This window comes from Motacilla alba, chromosome 2 (genome assembly GCF_015832195.1).
Source record: "Motacilla alba alba isolate MOTALB_02 chromosome 2, Motacilla_alba_V1.0_pri, whole genome shotgun sequence".
NCBI lineage: Eukaryota > Metazoa > Chordata > Aves > Passeriformes > Motacillidae > Motacilla > Motacilla alba.
Window position 1 is genome coordinate 57,907,584 of NC_052017.1, and position 23,012 is coordinate 57,930,595.

The 23,012-nt window shown below is 37.9% G+C and overlaps 1 protein-coding gene across 1 annotated transcript in view; it reads left to right on the forward strand.

Annotated features, from left to right (window-relative positions):
* COL15A1 (collagen type XV alpha 1 chain) overlaps positions 1-23,012 on the forward strand; it is a 117,592-nt gene that overhangs the window by 14,893 nt on the left and 79,687 nt on the right. The window lies entirely within an intron of this gene.

The window sequence follows — 23,012 nt, forward strand, 5'->3', positions numbered from 1 at the left end:
TTCTGTACCTGCTCTGGAGGTGATCCTCTTTGTTACTGAGTTGTCTTCAGATTTTAACATAAAGTGGAGAGCACCGTCTTGGTTTCCAGTCTGGACACAGAATAAAAAAGGTCCTCCTGGCTTTTACTACAGCTGAAGTGATCGCGTACTGGATGGTGTCTAAAATTGTCTCAGAGAGAACGGTAGTTACACTGCACGATCTTCTGATCCAGACTTTCACTTCAGGATGTTGCCTTATTATTAATTTGTGCCTATTATGTGCCTTTGTTGCAGAGATGCAATGGTGCCAACAGCAATTCTTGTCAGATGGAAATGGCAGAAGGGTCGAATCTAAGCCCTAACAGATGGTCCTATGAGATATTCTAGAAGCATTTTGAACTTTGTACTGCTTGAACTTTGTCTCACCTGGGTGTGGAGGAAGGTTTGAGAGGCTTTGTGGTGCAGGGCAAAGCCCCACAGTAGCACAGGCATTGTATGATTTGAAGATTGAAAAGCTCTGAGATGTCACTATGCAAAATGCCCTCTTTTTCACAGCCAGAAGTTACTCTGTCACTGATGACGATGATGATGATGATGGTGATGATGTGAAATCTTTCTGGGTCCTGGGATTCCCTTCTCCATCATACTTTTACAGGACTATTTATGCTTACACACTGAGAAAAAATACGCCAATTTGCCAAAGCAGAGAACCAGATATTTTCTGAATTTGCAATGCCATTTTACCTATTAATGTGGAAACTAATATAATAACTTCCAACAAGAAAACCTAGAGAGACCTGTGTGCAGCTCATAATGATTTTGGGGTACCATAGCTTACCTTTAGATGCATGATATTTTGTCCAGAGAAAACTATGTTGCCTTCTTATTAACAATATTTTGGTTTTAGTTTTGCTGCCTTGCATCTGTTATTTTAATATGGCCAGTAGCAGAAATTTGAGAGATGCAATGGCATGTGCTCCTTGAGAACCTCCTTTCTAGTCAGACAAGAAAAATAAAGGTGGTTTGAAATTCTCTTTACTCTGTCCAACAAAACTCAGTGGCCTTGTGGAAACTGCAGAACCTGACATATTTCAGAGATCAGTTTTGTCTGTGTTCATGGTGTCTTTTTTTTCATGCCAAGGGTACTGACCAAATCCATTGTAACTGTCATTTATTAAACTGTACATTAGGAATAGCATATGGGAATGGCCACATTGTTCAGAGAGAAATTGCTATTTGTAACTGCTTCCAGCTTGCTCTTTCTCTATATGAAAGCATTTCCTGCTACAGCCAACTGTTCAAACATATAGTTCTGTGTATGTAGAACATTGACACTTTGAAGTCTGGATCATTTCAAAACAAACTGTCCTCTGCTTTCTGAAGTCAGTATTGTTACTGGCTTCTTTTTTCACACAATTGTTTTGTATTTCAGCCAAGTGAAGGCAGTTTTGCAGTAGTTGAATGTAGCTCCAGAAAAGTTGATTGTAATATGTTCTATAGAGAAAGTAATTTTATTTTCTTAAGCATTTCTGTAATGCCTCTGACCCCTGGCCATAAACCAGCACGTTTGTGAGGGGAGGTGCTCCATGTACCCAGAGTGAAGATATACAAGTCTGACACAGAGGGCAGCCGTTGATCTACAGAGATTAATGAGGGAAAACTGCCTTTGGATATCTGTGAACTTCTAAAACTTTTTGGTTGCAGCAGATGGTCTTGGGTTACTACTAAAGGAAATGAACATTAATTTGGATAAACTAGATGCTAAAATTCATACAAGAGCATGAATTTTTTTAAAGGACTTTTTTTTTAAAACAAGGACTTTATTTAAAACATGGAAAGAATACAGCTCTTGTTCCTCCAGGAACAAGCTGACCAGTAAAAAGATGTAAGGATTCTGCAAGATTTGAAAGATTAATTTTCTCAGTGGACAGTCTGTTCCATAATTACTCATTTTCTTGTGCTCTGACTTACTTAGGCGCCAGCCACCACTGAAGGCTGAAGCAAACAGATGTCTTGTGAGGTAGCAAGAAGGTGCCTTCTTTGTATCTGACAGAGTATGGCTCACGTTGTGCAGAAAAACAGCTGGCACCTGCTGAGGCTGTGCTAAGGATTTTATTTATGTCTTTTACTTCCACTGCAGTCCAAATTTGTTCCAATTGCTGCTGGATATATCCTTGCTGTTGGATGTATCCTACATTTGAAACTGTGCCAAGGCCAAGGGAAACCTGCTATGATTAAACATAATAAGGGGTTTTAACTTGTACCTTTGCCTTCCTTAAAAAGGTTTATGCTTTCCCACTTAAAGGTTTCACTACAGAAAGTCTGCAGAAGTGAGACTAAGCTGCAGAATCTTCTTTTTATGGATTTAGCTATAGATAAAGTCAACATTTGCTTTTCTTAGGCATTTCTGATACTCTTAAAAATGACAATAGCAATAATAATTTGTGTTTCTTTTTAATGTAAAGGGAAATGTTGACATTTTCTCAACAATTTCCCCCCACTTATTCTGTAAGATATGAAATGTTACTAACCCTTGGAAATGTGTTCCATCAGCTCTCAGTTCATTTGTGGTTCCAGAGAGTCCAACTCCTAACTCTGTGTCAGCCAGAAAATGGGGATATCTGTATTATGGACCTGTCCTGAAGCTTTGAACTTGAGATATCCACATGAATTGAAAAAATCAGTTACAATTTTGTGCTTGATTTTACATAGCATGCCAGACCCATCCAAAGAAGCATGATTGTATTTTGGCAGGAGTTCATTGGCACTCACATGTTTTCTAAAAATCATTAATCAGTAGGCTTTCTTAAAAACTCACTTCATTATGAAAATCCTCCTCAGAACAATTAGGAAAAAGAAATCAGAGCTATGGACCTGAATAACAGGAGTAGTCTATGTGATATTTATTGTGGGAGATGAAAATTCAGGCCAGCTGGATGCTGAAATGAATACAAAAACAATGGAATACTGGAGCCAGAGGGGTTGAAATCTTTTCTGCTTTCTGCAAGCTTGGATCTTAAGCCAGCTCACGGTGTGATAAAGCCAAAGCAGCATCATGAAGACCCAGCCCTGCCTTGAAAACAGAAACTGCTAGAGAAGAGAGTAAGGGCAGATGGGATTTACTGAATGCTGCCAATTTTCTTTCCAGCTTTGCCAATTAGTGACTGTGATATGATCAAACTGTTGCAATCTATGACTAATGAGTGGTTCAGTCATTCTGTGTTTGAGCTGGAAATATTCAGTAGACACTGGAATGGTGTCGACAAAATTTGTGTCAAGACACTTTGGAAGATGGCTTCATTGCACAACAATTAGTGGTTATCCAACATAATTATGAGTGCTTTATAAAAATTGCTATTGATTCCATGGATAAATATGGATTCCCTGCTGTATTGAACACCTACAAATTTTTGAACAGAGAAAACATTGTTTTTGATGATTGGGAACCTTACGAATACTGTTACGATCAAAAGGATTTTCAGAAAAGATATAAATCAGAGAAAGCATTTTCAACCATCTATATGGAGAGATTCTGAATTTGTTGCTAAATTTTGTTTTCAGAAGTTCTGATAAAAGTTTGAGCCTTGAGGAAGAAAGGAGAAAAAATTGTCTTAAATGAAAAATAATATAAATATTAGAGAGGAATTTTATTTGACCAGTCTTGAATTTTTCTATTTCTATAATCTGCAATGAAAAATGACCTCATGAAATTTGCCAAGTAACTGATTCTCTGTGTTTTATTAATAATAAGCGTAAAGATAACCAAAAGTATGTAAGACGTCATTATCCATCTCCCTTAGCTGACTTATATGGGAAGAGTGAAATAACTGGAAGATTTAAGAGCTGATTTGTCTTTCTACATTATGTAAGAAGTTCTAGAAACAATTTTAATTGCATTCAAATGAGATAAATGTGTCATGTACTACAAATAGCATATCTTTTTTTCTTTAATACTATAATGGCCAGAGCGCTTGATTCAGAAAGTCTGGACAGGATGTTTGGATGTTGTTATTGCTGTCTTTGTTAAAAGAAGTTACATATAAAGCAGGTAATCAAAGGGAAGACATTCCTGTGTTGACTAAAAAGTAGACAAAAAAATACATAGACCAAAGGCATACCACTGTCAGTGTTTCAATCATTTCATCACAGTCTACAATCAATCAGAACACTCAAAAGTAGAAAATTGAGTATGAGAAAGACATAGACCTTCTTGAGTGTGTCCTGAAGAGGGCCATGAAGGTGATCAGAGGGATGGAGCTCTTCTCCTCTGAGGACTGACGGAGAATTGGGGCTGTTCAGCTTGGAGAGCAGAGAAGCTTTTATGGCACCTTCCACTACTTTGAGGGATCTTAAAAGAGAGCTGGAGAGTGATTTTTTACGAATGTACTTCATTTTGGGACATGGTGAATGGCTTTAAGCTAAAAGAGGGTAGGTTTAGATTATTATATATATTATTAGATTTAGAAATTTGGCTCTCTGGTGGTGGTGAAGCACTGGCACAGGTTGCCCCATCACTGGAAGTGTTCAAGGCCATGTTGGATGGGGCTTTGAGCAGCCTGGTCTGGTGGAAGGTGTCCCTGTCCATGGCAGGAGGTTTGGAACTAGGTGATCTTTAAAGTTCCTTCCAGACAAAACCATTCTATGATTCTATGATATTCTGCCCCTGAGCTGTATAAAAATAAATTTTAAAAAAGTCATACCACAGTCAGACACTGAGACATCTCACAGAGCCCCTGTCTCTCCCTTGCCATATGCTAAGGTCCGTAGTAAATCCTGGTAGCTCAGGGGTGGGTGCTGACATGCAGTTTGGTTTATCTCAAAAAGGTAAATTCTTGCCAAGTAGTTTTGCTATACATTTGCAAGACTCACTGCTGGCTTTTCAAAAATGACAACATATGCTTAAAATGTAAAAGTAGTCAGAGTATTGTAACATCAAGACTTGTTTGGAAAAATACTTTGCAATATTTTCAGTAAGATTCTGCAGGATTTTTGGGAGTGGCTAGTTAAGGAGCATGTATTTATTTCTGTAATGTTTGCCTCAATTGTATAATTTTCTTCCTCCACATTCTCCATGTGCTTTCTTTAATTCTGTTTCATCGATTAAAACATTTCTAGTTTTTTAAAAAATATTTGCTTGGTCATCTGCTCATTTTTATTTTATCTGTTACAGGTGACAGAGGGGTATCTATTCAGAGGCTTTTAAGATCATAGTTCTCCAAGACTATCTCTTGTATACCAGCAAAAATCCCATATCATTTAGTAAATCTAACATTGATGAGTTACTTGATAGGCTGTTAACAAGATAACAGAAAAATTTTACTCCACAGTAAAATTCTACACAGTCCTTCTAAAATAATATTTGTGAAAGGAAAGCTAACATAAATGATATTAAAGTCTGTCATGATTTGCTTCTGCAAAATGTTCTGGACTATATCACTGTTAGAGTGCTGTTAGTATATACAGCCACATCAAGCATGCTCAATATAAAAAACCCTCCCTGCTGCACGGAAAATATTTTCCATTTTATGATCTATTCCACAGTATGTATGATGAGTGATGAAATAAAATTCTGATTTCCTACTGGTTGCAGTCAGATTAAAGAATTACACAAGGATAAATCAGTTCTGTAAGAAGCACAGTAACAACTAGATCCACTATTACACAGTAACACAGAGCTGGACAACCTGTCTGTGTCTAAGAAACATCTATTTTAGTAACTCCTCGCACAAAGGTGCTTTTGCTTTCCATTTTAAATAAGAAATCCTTTAGCCATTAGCATTACTTTTGAGGGAGTTACTGCTGCCTATTAGTAGGATGTCTGTGAACTTTTCACAGTAATGCTATTGGATAGGATTATTTTGCTGTAGCTATGGGAGGCTTCGCAAAATGTAAATTTTACATAGATTTAGCTAGAAAATACAAAACTATGTTGTCGGGAACAGTGAGGATATCACCAGACTACAGAGGAAATCTTTATCATCTTTTTAAAAGCACTAAGATGCTCAACATTTTAAATACACCATGAGTTTTGATTGTCAGAGTCTTGTTTTGGAAATTTCACATTACTTTTCTAATAATGAGATAATCATGAATAAGAAGACAGGCACAGCCACAGCTCAGGAGAGTATTTGAGTATGTCCCTGCTTTTAGAAGCATGAGTACTCACATCTGTGGGGTGATGTCCCAAAAGATACATCCCTAAGTACTGTTCTGAACCAGTCTAAAAACCACCATCCTGCAGCCTAAGGATACTTTGAGATGAAGCTTGAAAATATACAGTATCTTCTGAAAGTGATAGAAGCAGAACTTGGCAAGCTGCTCTTCTATATGTTCCAGGATTGTGTTCGTATTCATTATTAGGAGGGAAAATACCTGGCAAGCAGAGCCGTATGAATGTTTAGGTGCTAGTAGCCTTGGCATTTACCATGCCTGGATTTTCACAACACTCCAGGAGACCGCAACATCTTCCAGGTTTCCTTTTTACTGCAATCCCTATTCACCCAATTTCCTAGCATTTGCTGCTTACAGCTCCCTCGCACCACCACGTGCTTCTCTATAACCTTTTTGTAAAGGTTACTTCAAAAGAAATTCGGTCTACAACTCCTGCTGCATCAAGATTTTTCTAAAGTCTTGTTATTTTCTTAACAAATTGGTAGAGCAGGCTCAAGTGCATGCATTAAAGTTTGTGAAATATGGTCTGAGCATTCTCATAGTGAAGAAAATCCCAGTAATATTCACAGTGACCTATCAGCAAGTAATGGCAGCTACAAAAGATTATTTTTACCTGTAAAACAGAATAATGGAAATGTAGGTGTGAAGGAAAGGAACTCTGAAGATCATCTATTCCAACTTTCCATTGAAATGATGATTATTATGAGAGCAAATCAGCTTTGGCTTAGCCTGGTTAGCCTTGAACTTCCTAGATGTGGTGGGCCTACTTGGAGATTAGTATTTCAACCCTTCTGACGGGTCAATATACATGGCACTCCCTATAGCCTGGCAATTGAAAGCAAAACATCATGTTTCTTGGGAAGGTGGCTCTGCAAAGCAGCACTGGCAATGTCATCCTCTCCTGTGTACCTGTTGCTCCATCCCACCCTGATATAACACTGGATTCCAGTCTGTGTTGGAAGGATTTGTACTCTAAGGCCAAGGAAGAAGTATCTGGTTTTATTATCTTAAGCAGTTCCGGTGCCAGCATTGAAAAGATGGGAATGAAAAATGAACTTACATTTTAGATACATAAATGATGTAACTATTTCAAGAGAAGTTACTTTTATTCTGTAATCAAATATTTCTACATGATCTACTTATTTCACTGGCATTAGAAAACATTTTGTTGTGAAATGTGTGCATGGGGAGTATATTAAATAAACACAAAATTCTGCCTGCTTCTAAATATGATTTCCAATATCTGTGCTTAAAAATCTGAGTTCTTAAATGTGATCCTAAAATAAATAGTTTTGCTCCTCACAGCCTCATATAACCCTTAGCATGCTGGGGACAAATGAAGTGTCGCTTCACAAAAAAATATTTAAAACATGGCAGTGGCTCCTTTTTTTAGCAGATCTGCACCTAGAAAAACATCTTTCACAAACTGTGAAGCAAGACTGCTGTAAATCAAACAGTAACTCCATTGATCAATGTAAGGAATGGAAGAAATTCCTATGGAATGTAGGAAACTCTAGAAAGAGAAAGGTAGCTACTGGAGCACTTTGTACAAAGAAAACAGTCAAGCAGTGTGTGCTTTGAAAAAAAATCCCATTTTCTTGCAATCATGATTTGGATCTGATTGAGGCATATAACATTTAGATTATATGTTTACCAGATGATACTTTGCTGGGCTTAATTTTTTGAGCTAAAACACATTTTGTCATAAATTAATCTGATTCACAAGCTAAACAATAAATTTCCATCCATTTTTACCATCAAAATGAAAACTGAGAAATTAATTTTAAAACTGGTTGTCACGAGCATGGCTACCATAAATATGTATGATGAAATTATAAAGACGTGAATAAAAAAGTGAAGCAGGATTATGTTTCGGTGTCCAGTTAACTTGCTTCATCTTTCAGCTGGGATCCTCTTGGAAACTAAATAGAAAAATGTGACAAATATTCAATAGTAATTTCAATTTATATTTCCCTGGCTCTAAATTGTTAAAAGTTGAAACTTAATGTGTTCTGTAAAGTACTGTTTCTTTTCTGTAGTGGAGAATGTTTAGTTCACTGAAGAGAATTAACTCTGGGAAGTATAATAATGGAGTAATGCATGTACTGTAAAAATCTCTTGTGGATTTGATTATATTTCACAGTTTCCAACAGACAAGAAATTGAAAGAAAAGACTGAAAATCTGTCAGCCAAGTAGAATAATTTCAGCTGTCAAGACCCAGTCCTCTGAAAGAGCTGAAGGAGTTATAATTTCACCTAGAAGTAGGCTGCAGTATTGGGCAACTCAGGAATATACAAATTTAAACATTAATTTGAAACACATTTTAACATTAAGCTCATTAACTGAGCTCAAGACTCAATCCCATCATATAGGCTTTATAGTACCAGCAAGGAAACAAACAATTCCTGGCAAACTGTAAAGGCAGACTCTACAAAGCTAAACTAGAAATTTCTGCCTTAATATTAGGTGACAAGGATATTTTTATACAAGTGCAGAAACCTCGGAATCTAAATTTATTGTATTGTTAAACCATGTCAGAATTATAATCCAAAGACATTTGGCATGGCTTTGTGTTTTATTCTACAATGAGATAATTTATATCAATGCATCTATTAAAGTAATTCTTTTTGTATAATAAGAATTGTGTGGGACTGATTTAATCAATTAAAAAAGTCTAATTAAAAAAGTTGTAAAGCAAACACAAAATGGGTGCTTGAAAATAATCACAGTCCGCAAAGTATTTCCAATCCCTCTTGAGGGATTTTCTTTGGCCTGAACAAAGTCTCCTTTTACTCAAAAATGGCACAGTCAGGTAATTTTATTGGTAATTACAGTAAGAAAATGCTTCAGTCCTGTTAGTTGTTAATGACCCAACAGTAAAATAAATTTTCAATGGGAGGTCTGTTTTTTTCCCAGTTGTCTGTGGAGGGACTATGCTTTGTTTTTCATTTTTCAGCATATTATTTCTCTGCCTTGTGTCCACTATTTGTGGTTGGGTTGGGGTTTTTTCAGGAGATAAAACCACAACCATTCCTACTTGAAGAGGTCCACATCTTCATGTTTGTTGCATTTGGGTACAGGAAGCATGGCACAGAATTAGGCTTTTGTTTTTATTCTTTTCCACTACTGGACTAAGTACAAATACAAGGACCCATTTCAGACTTGTCTCAGTGGAAATGAATGAGCAATAAATATCTGATCTTTAGACTGGAATATCTATAGCTGCCACATAGGCAAAACTGGATCAAGCAGCATAAGGCCCTGCTGTTAGCAAACACTTCACTAACTGCTTCAAAACTAGACTGAGCAGCTCTTGTTCAAAAAAAAAAATAAATCTGCTACCACATACTGTTTTAATGTCTATGGGAATTCCAGAGTGGTTACATAATTTGAATTAATTTGTCACATTTCCATGTTTTGTTTCATGTAGTCTCAGAAAGAAATTTTTTATCATTATATAGTGACAACTATATAAGTTAATTTTTTATAAATGTATATTTTAATGTAGAAACGTATCTATACTCACATGTACCTCAGCAGCTTTGATCAACAAGAGAGTTCAGGCTTGTAGGCTTTTGGTGCATCACCTGCTATCATGGTTAACTACCTGAGCAGTCTGGGTGTTTGCACAGCAAGATTTATTCAGTCTTTGGTTTTTAGACAATTTCTCCTTAGATAACATAATAATTATGTCAATAAAGTGTTGCTTCCAAGTGGGAAGTTGGTCAGTGGGTCTTTTCACTATGAAAAGCATTGAAAGTAAAGGACAAAAAAAAATTGGGGAAAATAAATATAGTCCATTTATAGGTTGAAGGGGACCTCTGGAAGTCATCTGGTCTAGTCTCCCTGCTCACCTGTTGCCTAGGATCATGTCCAGACCATTTTTTAATATCTTCAAGGAAGGAGATTCCACAAACTCCCTGCATAACCTGTGTCAGTGCTGAGTCATCCTCAGGGTGAGAAAGGGTTTCCTCATGCTCAGAGGGTTTCCTGTGTTTCAGTTTGTGCCCACCACCTCTTTTCCAGTCCATGAGCACCACTGAAAAGAGTTTGGCTCCATCCTCTTTCCATCCTCGCTTCATGTTTTTATATAAATTAGTAAGATTATAATAATAAATCAGATTTGTGTGTCAGATCATTGGCACTTCTTTGAGAAAGTTGCCTCTAATAGCTACAAATATAAGACACTTCAAAGGATCCAAGCTCTCTTTTCTCCAGCCACATTTCCTCTGGAAAACATATGTGTGAGTGCGTGTAAAAATATGAATATATATAAAAAAGCTCTGTCAAGTTCTTTACAGCTCATTCCTCCTTTGATTACAAGGAGGATTTGCTACATCCTGAAGTCTTTGACACTAATCAAACCAATGGATGAGGGTACCACTTTCTCCAAAAGTGTTTATGAAAAAAAGTCATAAAAGGAAGGACAATGGTGAAAACATCAGGTCTTTTATATCTACATGTATTATGCTGCCATTCAGATACAGCTCTAGTTTGTAAGTAGATTGTTTGTTACTAGCAGATCTGCCATTAACTGTGTTTCTAAGTAGATATTACTTTTTGTAATTAATAGCAGTTACTATTAACCACCAAAAATTGCCAAGTAAGATGGATAAAGATGCTGGCAGTATTTCTGGTATTTCTTTTGAAGACTGTTTTTCCTACTGATCAGAATGTGTATCTTTCTGTTTATTCCCTTTCAGTCTGGCACAGAACGTCTGCTGTGACACAGTTCTAGGTATATACTAAGTGGTTTTTAAAACCTGTCTTTATTTTCTGGCCTACCAGAATTCACTAGGTTACTTCAGGTCACTGCAGATGTTCAGATTCCAGATATGAGAGTATAGCCAAATACATTAATATCTATGTGACTTTGGCTATGTGGTCATGTAACAGAACCACAAAATTTCAGCTGCAGAAAGAGACATCCTGTCAGATCCAAGATAAACCTCTTGCCCCATTGAGTCTGAGGTCCTGTATTTGCATTCTATAAGCCAAAGTAAATTTGTGATTCTTTTCCTTACTTCAAAATAACAGAAAAGCCCCTACGTATGACCTCACAGGCTGTATCAGCTAGTTCCTTGGTATTGCTCCAAGGCAAGCAATGCAGCTGCCAGACAGACCACTGGGAACTGACCTGGCTCACTATTCCAGATGGAATAGTTCTTGGGGATGGATCTTTCAATCTCTGCATTGCAAATTTCAATGTTCTGTTTATACCCCCTGCATTCAGCTGCCGTGATCATGCCAAATTGTAGTTTATGTTTCTATGGAACATACTTAGCGTTTTAACAAGAGAGTGATGATTAAATAAGGAAGTGATGAAATAACTGATGCCTACAAGTTTGGGTTTGCCATCAACCATGTGTTTCCACACTTCCAGTCTCAATTTGGGTATTGAGAGTAGCTGCTGTATTATGTAAAATTATCATTGCCGTGCTAAAAGCAGCAGAACTAACATGATTCATCCCATGTGAAAATTACTTACACTTCTTTTTTTGACTGTATGTACAGAGCTCCAAAGAATCAAAAAAGCTATTTAACAGCAATATCTTTTCCTCAATTTTCATAACTGTTTCAGGTTTAACCTACTACAGCATGATTCTGCTGTTCTTTGAATACCTTTCATTACTGCTGAATTTTGTGCACAGAGTAGCATGTACAGAGAAGGTCAAAGATCACTGAATGTTAACTGAAGCCCTAATGGTCAACTTCCAGGGAATGAATCTGAACATATTGAGGTTTCTGTCAGCAGGATTTGTGACCTATGGATGCCAGAAGAACAGGTTATCTCTATGATTCCAGAGCAGTCATGTTTATTGCCGCATGCCTAGAAAAGTGTATGTAGGTATTACTATTCAATGACAAGACTAGTTTGCAAAAACAAAAAAAAAAAAAATTAAACCATATAAGATTAATATTCTTTTCAAAGACTGGCAAGGGAGAGGATAGTTAGATCCTGTTCACCTTAAATTTTCTTAATAGGTCTGCAAATGTAAGTAGGGAATGGGAGACAGAGAGGGGAAGTTTGGAGGGTTACTGTGACATTTTTTTTGACGAGAATGTTGACAGACTCAGAAGAGACTGAAGACTTTGGTGCCTGTTGGCTCATACAAGCTCATTACTGCTCACAGGTCTGGCGGTATGTGCTGCATGTGCCAGAGAACAAGATTAAGCTGTGGTACGTTCTCAGGGAAAAGGGCAACAGTACTGCCTATAAAGATCTGTCATAAAGCTTGCAGTTGGAAAAATGCCTCCTGAGGCTGCAGCTCAGCACATTGGATGGCATGTCTTTGTCCAGTGGTTTTGCCAAGAAGCTGCTAAACAAAGAGCAAAGATGAGGTGGTATTTGACTATATAGGGAATGTTGGAGGAGGAAGGTGATTCCAGCTGATGGTGGAAGAAAAAGGAGGTGAGAGCAGACAGCTGAAAGGTCTGGAGAACTCACTGCTCGAAGCATGGAAAACACAGCCTTTAGGCTGCATGATGCTATAATTTCCACTACCTGGAGACTTCTGTTAGAGTCTGACCCATCAAAAGGCATGCTTTAATTCAGACCTAATTAAAATTTTATGCAGCATAGTTGTCCTATTACTAACACACAGCTGTGCTTATCATGAGTGAAATTGGTGAAACCAGAGTCTTAAAATACAATTGAGGGCTCAGACAGTGAAAGTATAGAGCAAAGCATATAATCAAATGCAAAAAATGCCAATAGCATTGTGCTTGTTTCTTATTATGTGAGTTTCTTTTTTTGACTTTCTGAGTCTTTGGTTCAAATGAGCATTAAGAAAAACACAATAAATTCTAAGAACATCACTCTTTCTTATTCTAGTCACAACACTAATGGCCTTGAGAAAGTAACCTTTGAAATTTAAGCCAAAAGAACAACATTCTGAGTCAACTAACTTTTTAAAAGCAGAAGGCCAATATGCCAACACATTTTAAATGGATTTATAAATATTGGATGCAGATGTAAATCAGCTATATTTTTCAAGTTAGGGACAGCATGCAGTTGAGACTTCTCTAGGAAAGACTTTCAACTGTATATCAAGTATCAAGACCTAAGAATTACTGCTGTATGCTACTTTTATCTCTTTCTCTATTTTCAGCTCTTGTCTCAAATAACATTTGAGTGAACCAAAAATTTAGTATTTACCAAGAATAAGACTTCATCTATTCTCTAAATACTCTGGAGGAAATGAAATTATTTTTGGCCATGCATATGTAAAACATAATATATTCTCTGTGTGATTAAAAAGAAATCATTTTCCCCCTTTGTTCATACAGCTTTAAATCCTGAATAAAATATAACAGATGTTTCAGTTATTCTAGACAGAAGCTATTGATTAATTCACATTGCATACAAGCAGTGGAGAACTGCTCATGAGGGCAATAAGCTGCACAGACATCAGAATTAGTTCAATAATTCTGCATGATAGTAGACTTGTTAAAATTAATGTTACCAAGCTGGAAAATGTATTATCTTCTACTTTACTTTGAGTCAGTGTTATTATGGTTAATTGTGATCTGACTATCTGGTCTCTCTAATTTAGTCATCAGGCAGTGATCAATGATGTCACAGCTAGATAACTCGAGGTTTGGTACATACATTTGTACATAAAAGATCTTATTTACATGCTAGATCCTGATTAAAACAGTGAACTACATTGCTGGCAAGGTCTGATCAATGGGGCTGTTCCAATGTTGCCACGCTGCTCCTGCCATATTTCTGTGGAAATACACAAGAGAAGTGCAGCTTTGAATCAGGGTGAAAGGTTGTTTTATCTCTCTCAAGTTTCTCAAGCTCCTGGTTGAGCCTGCATTTTGGGTCTTATGATGATAGGTGGACAAGGATGGACAAGGAAAAGAGGAATACATGCCTGAAAATCCAGCTGCGCTATAAGGAAAGCTACACTCTGGTCATCATCTACATAGAATAACACATTTCATAGCATGGTCACTTTCTGCATGGTGTCTTTTTGGAAAAAAGTCAGCAGTTTATTGGTGTTCCATGGTAGTATGTCAGTGAAAATAAAAAAATATTATAAGCCTTATATGTAAAACTGATTGATGCTTTTTGAGCTATTTGACAGAGACAGCAGTAAGTAGGTCTATATCTGAGGATTTTATCCGAACTTCCAGAGTTTCTGGTTGTGGAAAAGTCCCAAAAACATGGATGATGTAATGTATGAGGCTGTGCAAATTTGAAGCCAGGTGAAAGTAAAGTCACTGCAGTGCATTCTCCATCTGTATGAAGAGGGTAAAATACCTATATGCAGCATCTCATTTTTCTTCTTCATTTGTCTTTTCATCTTCATTTGTCTTCTAAAGAAAACTTATGCATTCTTCTTAATAAAGATAGCAATTCCTCTAAAAGATACCTGGCAAAATATTTTTTAATGAAGTCAGGTAGCTGAAACCAGATTTGCTTAGTTTAGTGTTGCATGAGACCATGTGTGAGGTCCCTAGTGGGAAATCTGTGGTTTGTAAGTAGTAAAAGTAGTTACTCCACTGAGCTGAAGAAAAGAACCCATTATATTTGTGCTTGAGAGGATATCTGTAGGCAGGTATTACAGTGCTTTGAGTTTAACTTGATTTCACTCGGAATTAATGCATATATTATTGCAGCACGTGTCTATGCAATGATTTCTGAGTCTGCTTTGAGCCTGAACTTCTATGCACCAAATTTGACAAAGACACAGGGGCCTGATGGCCATTAAATGCTTACAAACCTCATGGATCAGGAACAGAATAAGGGTGGGAAACGTACTTGTGTCTCCACTTAGAGAGGGACTGTTTGGAAAAACAACATATTTGCATAAGATGCCTTAAATATTGGAAAAGCTTTAGTGAGTGCTTACCCTTTCCTAGCAACAGAATCCAATCATAACACAAAATTCTAGGAATTTATATCAAGTAATCATTGTAAAACCAGAAGGTCTTTCACTTAGGACCTTAGCCAGGATTTCAACCTAGAACTTTTTGACTAGAGATGACATTTTTATGATATCTTGTTTAAAATCACTCAACTTTTTTTTTATAATTCAGTGTGTTCACTGGGGAAAGGCAAAAAACTAGGAGCATAATAAAAGCATATGTGATTTATACTAAGATATAAAATTACTGTAACACGGCTCTTGGGAAATGAAATTCTTGGGAAATAGGAAGATGGAAAAAGAAGGGCTATGTTTGCTAGATTTTATTTCTACATTTTTACTGGTGCGTTCATGCTAAAAAATTATTTAGCTGTCAGAAATGTTAATGTTCAACACAAGACACTTCTAATATTTACTGTTCCCATATCATCTACCTCACAATCTTTTTTTAACTTCTCTGAATCCTGGCTTTTTATAAATCATATCTATTAGCTACTAAATCCAAAAGTGTAAAGAATATATGAGAATACATTTAGAAGGATAAAAAGAAATTATAAATATGGGGTGCATAAATTTAAGAACATTTATGAAAGGGATGCTCCTGGAAGACAATAGAAGTCCTCCTAAGGACTTAAAAATGAAACATTAGTAACAGAATATCGACTTCTGTTGCTTAGAGTAAAAGGATGGATAGCTTAGTCATCTGAGAGAGACACACTGTTCACCAGGTCTCAAAGTGCTGTGGAAGAGTCAAGGATGCATAAAAAAATCCTCTATTTTTCATTACCTTACTGGGTTTTGTAGCCCTTAATTTTTAAAAATAAAAACCTACAATAACAAACCCCCAAACCAGGAAGTCCAAAACATAACCTCAATTGTTGCAATATTTATATTTTTCTGTTCTCACCTAATCTGAACTGGAATTATGTGATTTTCTACTCTCAGTTTAGCTTTGTGAGGAAGGTCTTAAAATGCTGTGCCTAAAACTCTGACGCTGTGTTATAAATGTATCAGCCTCTATCACACAGAGATCATGACAGACTGTAGAAACTACAAAAATATCTATCATCACTTTGTTTCTTTCATGCTCCACTCAACAACTCCCTGCAGGCACCCATTCAAGCCGTATTTGAGATAATGCTTGTCCTTGGGTGTTCTTGGGTAGGGTCTGCTTGCAAGATCAAAATGCACACAGCATACAAAGTTGGCCTGAAGGCTCACTGAACATACAGACTTTTACTGCTGTGATGAAACAAATGTCCTGACAGTGGCATGGGCAGGGAGCATGACATTTGTGTTCTTACACAGGCACTGACTATGCACATGATTGTCAGGAGCAAGATTTCTTGACAGGAGAGAGCTTTCTGGGTCATTCACAGTGTCAGAGGAAAAGCAGGAAGGCATGATTCTCATGGGAAACACAGGGAGAAGGCAGTGTTCAGGTCATTCAGGTGTGAGAAGCAAAGGAGCATTTCTGGCTGAGGGTTTCTAATTTTTATTGAGCAAATTGTAACTCATGAATCCCACCTGTCCATATCCTTCTTATGCCCCTGTTCCATGGCAGAACCTTGTAGTGGAGACAGGGTCTGGCAAAGACAGCAGGGGAAACTGCAGGAGCTGCTGATTAAGTATTCTCTATCCTAGCTTCCCATTCAACCTCTTTATATGGGATGAAAATTTATATTCAGGTCAGTGTGCCAGACTATGCCAGTGTCTGTTTTTCCACATTTGGGCAGAGACTCTCTGCTGGCATGTACAACAGTTAAATCTAAGAGCATCAGCTCCCTCTGCCAGAATTTTAAAAGTCAACTGTCTTCATCATCTTAGAAATACTTGGTTTTGTTTTTGTTTTTGTTTTGCAATGAGGCTGTTGATCATTTTCTCCCTTAAAATTCAAGATAAAATAAGAGAGAGGGAAAGACAAAACAAGAACAGCGATATATCCCCTCCCCCCAAGTCCCCCAAGAAAATACACAGAAGACAATGTACTTTGTCTGATTTTCAAGGTCATTGTGAAAGAAGAAGGGTAGCATGATAATTCACATCTGCTTTGTTAGACACGTAATGGAAATTAAAACATCCTAGCTTAGATGTTGTAAAAAAGCTTGCACAGCAGACACTGACACTGGTGGTTCATAAGCAATGTTCTCCTCAGCCAAAGCTCCCATCTGATTTATGAAGTGCTGTGTTGCTTCCTAGTGGTGAAATACAAAAGCTCCTGCTCTCCTGCAGTCATTAAGGGCTACTTGTCTCTCTAGCTGGCAATCAGACTGCTCACTCACAGTTACACATGTGCATCACCACAGACTTTGTTTCATAAAGTCAGTGTCCAACCTGGTCACAGGTGCCTGCTATTGAACAGCTGCAATATTTGAGGCAGACTCTGTAATTCTTACACAGGTTAGCTTTGTTGAGTTATCTTTAGGACTCTGGATGTCCTAGCAAGTCTGGAAATCTTTTTCCATTAAGGGCTTTTACGCTATTTGCCTCTGCTTTTTCCGCTAATGCATATGGAATATATGCAACTATAAAGAAAAATGTCTTGAAATTGATGAGCCTGGTACATCCCCAAAGGATTAGCATGAGAAAAAAGATCCTTTTCACAGGTAATTAAATGGCTCTAAAGGCCTCATAAGTAGAGTGTGAGCTTGACATGGTAGGAGTAGAGCAAAGCCACACAAATGTCAGGGGGCTGCAAACTCAGAAAGAGAAAAAGGACTCTGAATTTCCAGATAGTGGTTTCAGTCTCTTGACCTGGTTAACAGCTCAGTTAGCTTTGCCTCACTACTGGAGTTGAATGGCTAAACATTTCCTACTTTTTCCTCTTGTTTGTTTGTAAGGAAAGAAGAACAATGAATATTTAGTGTATATGCTGTATTTTTTTTATTATCTACTGTTGTGGCTGAAGGAAACCACTGTGTTTAAAACATAGATTTTTGTCATTATAGGAGAACAGTTCATTGAGTTCACATTAAAAAGCTTTGGATTTATGTACAAAAAAAGGTGCTCAGAAATATATAGAAGGTCTTCTAGAAGAACAGCTGGTAAAACAATAAGAAAATAGTGCAGTATTAGATCAGTATGGTGGTGGTGGTGTTTAGTTTGAAAGCATTGAAATTAAATATAGTTTCTCAAACAAGATAAAACGGGGACTGGAGGGAGCCCCCAAACAATATTTTGTGCAAAATAGATGTCTATTTAATTAACTATATTTAAGCTCTTTCCCCCAGTAGAGGGCAGAATGACAATGAAGTAAAAGCAGGAGCCGGCGGAAAGTGTTGGAAAGCGGGTTTCTCAAAGGATGCCCGCCCTGTGTGTGCCCGGGCGTGTCAGTGAGTACCCCAACCCCTGCTGGCTGCAGCCTGACTTCCAGGTGTGCAACACCACCAGAAAACACTTCTGAGGTTTCCTGAGGCATCTGGAAGGAAGTGCTGCAGCCTTTAATACCAATATATTCTATCCATGTTTTCCAACAGTGTATTAATGGCAGCTAAAAATGTGTTCAAGCAGAACCAGTGCTGTTTTTCCTGGTAGCAGCAATGATGCTGGCCTCTTCCATTTCATGCAGCACATCTGGGACTGTGTTACAATACTCCCCTTCTTTTTCTCTCTGCAGTATTTGATTAAGTTTTATTTGATAGATGTGGAAATCCTTCTCTGCTTAATAGTGGTGCTATAAATATTTGTTAGTTCAAAATAAAAGCACTTTGGCAGCAGGGAAGAAATAATTCTCTTATGCACATCGTAACTGCGCTCTGTATGAAATAATGCTCTGTTACAGTTACAGCATCTCTTTGAATGCAGAGCAGAGTCAGCAGAGGCACTGCACCACTGAGACAGAGATGGTTTATTTATGCTGCTGGAAAGGGAGCTTACAACCTGGAGTTATGATTATTTGGACAGGAAGAGGACAGGGAAACAAGGTCACCTTGGCTCAAGTTTACAGACAGAGAAGTGCCTGATCTTGGCTACTCTGAGCCTGGTTTGGTTATGAAAGCCTCAGTAAAATGCTGCTTTTCTCTCATTTCCTTAAAAGAACATGGAAAGGAGCTGCCAGCAAGGCTCATGCAGCAGTGGACAGCAGTGAAATGAGCTGTTCTTGCACAGGATGAGAGTCAACGACCATGGAGTGAATGGAGTTTTACAGGCATGGGCCAGGAGCAGCTCCAATAAAAGTGTCTGAAGAGGAGCAGGGGGAAACACTAGGTGAAGTTAAGCTAGAAACAAAGGGAAAATAATAATTTAATTCAAAAGCCAGCACCCATCCCAATCCCATCTGTGTGGAGACACTCAAGCCCTCCCTTGAGTGAGTTAAAATCAGCTGTCGTAGTCTTAGCAACGGGGTGGTTGACTTCTTATATTTAGCAAATAGCAACATGCTTGAGCATGTTATTCTGACCCTTATGTACCCATCATGATTCATTAACCTGGAGCAGAATTGGGCTAAATGTGGCAGCTGATTTACCTGAATAATTGTTAACAGGCATTTCTAGCTATAAACATAATAGAAATCCTAAATGGGACAATCCTTAAAATATCAGGTGAATGAATAGTACTGCTAAAGTGTAAGTGGTTGGGGCCAAATACAGCAAACATCTGTAGCTTCAGTCTTTGTATTCATGTAGTTGAGATAGTCTGGCTGAAGCATGTTCTCACAGGGAGGAAGACAGCAGCAGTGTGTTTGTCTTGCAGTAGTGTGATTTGGGTTGGTCTGACCGTACCCCTGCCAATCATGTTCTTTTGCTCAAAGGACTTGTCAATAATTCTTTTTTTTTTTTTTTCCCAGACTTGGAACATTGGAACTGCGTATTTTAAAATTAGGCTGAGATGGGTAATTCTGTCTAGGTCAGAGGTGAGGGCCTTGCCATTGAACTCTGCTTCTGTTTTCTAGTGGTGAAACCATGGATAAAAGTAGACTGACAAACAGTGTCCTTATCTGTAACCCTGTAGCCTTTGACTCTGTAGTGGTAGTTTCCCAAAATCTGTGTGACAGTATGGTTTACACCACCTTTGAAGTTAAGTGTGTTGAAGTGTGGTGTAGCAGGTAGAAACAGGGACTGTGGGTATTCCAAGTTTTATATGAGCTCTTGTAGACAACAGGAATCAGAAACACCCTACTCCCAGTGAATAATCTCATGTTTTAAATTACTATTTGTAAGAAAATTCTGGATTCTAGTCATATTCCTAGAGCTTTTAATTTAGCATCCTGATAGCATCTTCTCTGGAGAAGAGAAAGCTCTCAGGAGACTTTATAGCAAGTAAAGGGGCCTACAAGAGAGCTGGAGAGGGACTTTTCCCAAGGGCATGTAATGGATAGACACATAAACTGAAGGGTCGGTTTAGATTAGATGTTAGGGAGACATTCCTTACTTACAAGGGTAGTGAGGCACTGGCACAGGTAGCCCAAAGAAGCCTTGGATGCCCCATCCTTGGAAGTGTTCAGGGTCAGGTTGGATGAGGCTCTGAACAACCTGGTCCAGTGAAAGGTGTCCTTGCCCGTGGCAGAGGGGCTGGAAATACTTGACTTTGAAGGTCCTATCCAACCCAAATAATTCTATGATTCTGTTATGCAGATTGATCATCCAAGGGTTTTGCATCAGGCCTAGCATTGGGGCTACCCTGCTCCATGAGGGAAAACATGAGGAGGAGGCAACCAGGGTGACATAACACATGTGCATAGTCCAGAGGCAGTGCTGTGAGTGCCAGAAGCTGCATCTGAAAGGAGGCTCCTAACCAAAACGTCACAGTGTCATAGGTTAAATTATATGAATGTGGACCTTTCTCTGCCTTCATTCCCTTTTATAACATATAAATATTGTGGTTGTACCTCAACATCTAAAACAAATGTAATAGGGTCCAAGCAGGTGGGGTTTTTTTTTCCTGTACTTAATCCCTTGTAAGCAGTGAAAAAGCATTTTAAAATCCCACAGATTTGAAATTGTATCCTGCCTAAATAATTACATCAAAAAATTGGAATAAAAGAAAAAACCCCAACAACCTAACCCCTACTATTGTAGTCTGCAGTCTTGAAACCCTCCATATACTGACTTACCTTATGATTTTTACTACACATTGGTGCTTCTCAAATGGTCCCTGAAGCTACTCAGTGGGAATGGCCAACTATCAGCAAATTCTATAACAATTCCAACTATGACATACAGTAACAAATAGTAGCAAATGCAAAGTACAGCACAGCTCATAGCTATAAATTATAAAAGTACCATCCCAATTAAGGGGGTAATGCTGGTTGAGATAAAATATAGCTAATGTTAAAGCTGCTTCTGTTCTACAACTTCCAGTGCTGCAGGTCTAGGTAGCATGGATATAAATGAGAGGAATTCTGGATGCTCCCCAATATCCAGTTCCTTAGTAGTGTTTGAAACAAAACTATTCTGATACAACATAGTTCTCTGCTGGCTTACAGGTACTTAAAATAGCATAGCATTTACCTATTTATGTAAGGGAATAAGAGAGTATTTTTATTTTATTTTATTAATAAATTGAGAATTAGAGACACATTAATTTTGTCAGACATAATTGAAAACATGTGGCTATAGATCTGAATTCTGCTTTTAACTGTGTCTCTAGGTCCTCATAAATCCATTAAAAGCTGGTATGAGCTGCAAGTATGGAATTTGGCTGGACACTTCTTGTTCCGTTTTGATTTTCTGCAACGGATAGGTGCAAGCTTCTACTGCAGCCTCACTGGGCCTCACTTCCTGGGCCTTCTGACTTATTTTACTCAAATGAAAATCCTGACTCTTTGCTGTCTTTGCTGCCACCTTTTGCAAACATGTTTTGTTTGTCTCAGAGGCTAAAGGAGTTTGTGACTGGGGCTCTGTCTATTACTGTTGGGTAAGTGACCGGGACACTGCAACTAGACTGCAGCTCCATACATTGTGTGGGGAGAATGAATGGCTCCTTTCCAATCACTAAATCTTCCCTTGAGATTGGGAAATGTGAAAACTACAGTTGTATTTATTAATTTCGCTCCTAGGATGCATTCTGCTGTCCAAGGACTTGTCAATACTTCTTTTTTTTTTTCAGACTTGGAACATTGGAACTGCGTATTTTAAAATTAGACTGAGATGGGTAATTCTGTCTAGGTCAGAGGTGAGGGCCTTGCCCATCTCCTTTGTTGGTCACTCTATCATGACTCTTTGGATGTAGCTTTGGTATCAGGTTCCTGTATTATCCCTCAAGATCACTGTTTTCCTTACCTTCTTAACCTTGTGTAATGGCTTGTGTATTTTGTTTGTAGTGCAGGTTTCTTTATGTGTTTGTATGTGTGAATAGAAAACAGTCTGACCCAGTCTTAGACTCACAATCAAAATATTGTTAGCTGCATTTGGCCAGAAAATAAGTATATCCACTTTTTAAGCTTTTGGGAAGGAGGAAAAAAATCTATCTGGCAAAGCATTTACAAGTGCCAAAGGGATTTGGTTTCTGGATGAGGAGCTAGTTTTTCTAAATTAAACATCTATCCTTTCAAAAATATTTCAGGTCAATTGTTTCTGTATGAAGCACATCAGCCTTTTTTTCAGTTAGTGAGCTTCCCTTGGAAGTGTTCAAAAGGTCTGTGGATGTGGCAGTTGTGGACATGGTTTAGTGGTGAACATGGTGGGGCTGGGTTAACGTTTGGACTCAATGATCTTGGAGGTCTTTTCCAACTTTTTTGATTCTATGATTATGAAGTACAGAGAATAAGATAGATTTGGATTTATTTCAACTGTGCTTTGGCACAGGAAAAACACTTTACAATTTCTTTGCAAAGCCACTAGTACAATGGAAGACACTTTGCCATACATATTCCTGGCTGGTACTGCATATGAGCAATGAATAACAGAAGTACATTGCAGCTGAATAAACTCTCTAGCTCTTCATTAGAACCAGATTGCCAGTTTACAGAGCAAAGAGTAATATTCTTTTATTTTTGCCTGATTTTAATCAGGTATTTTAAGCAATTTCAGTTCATTTTGCTT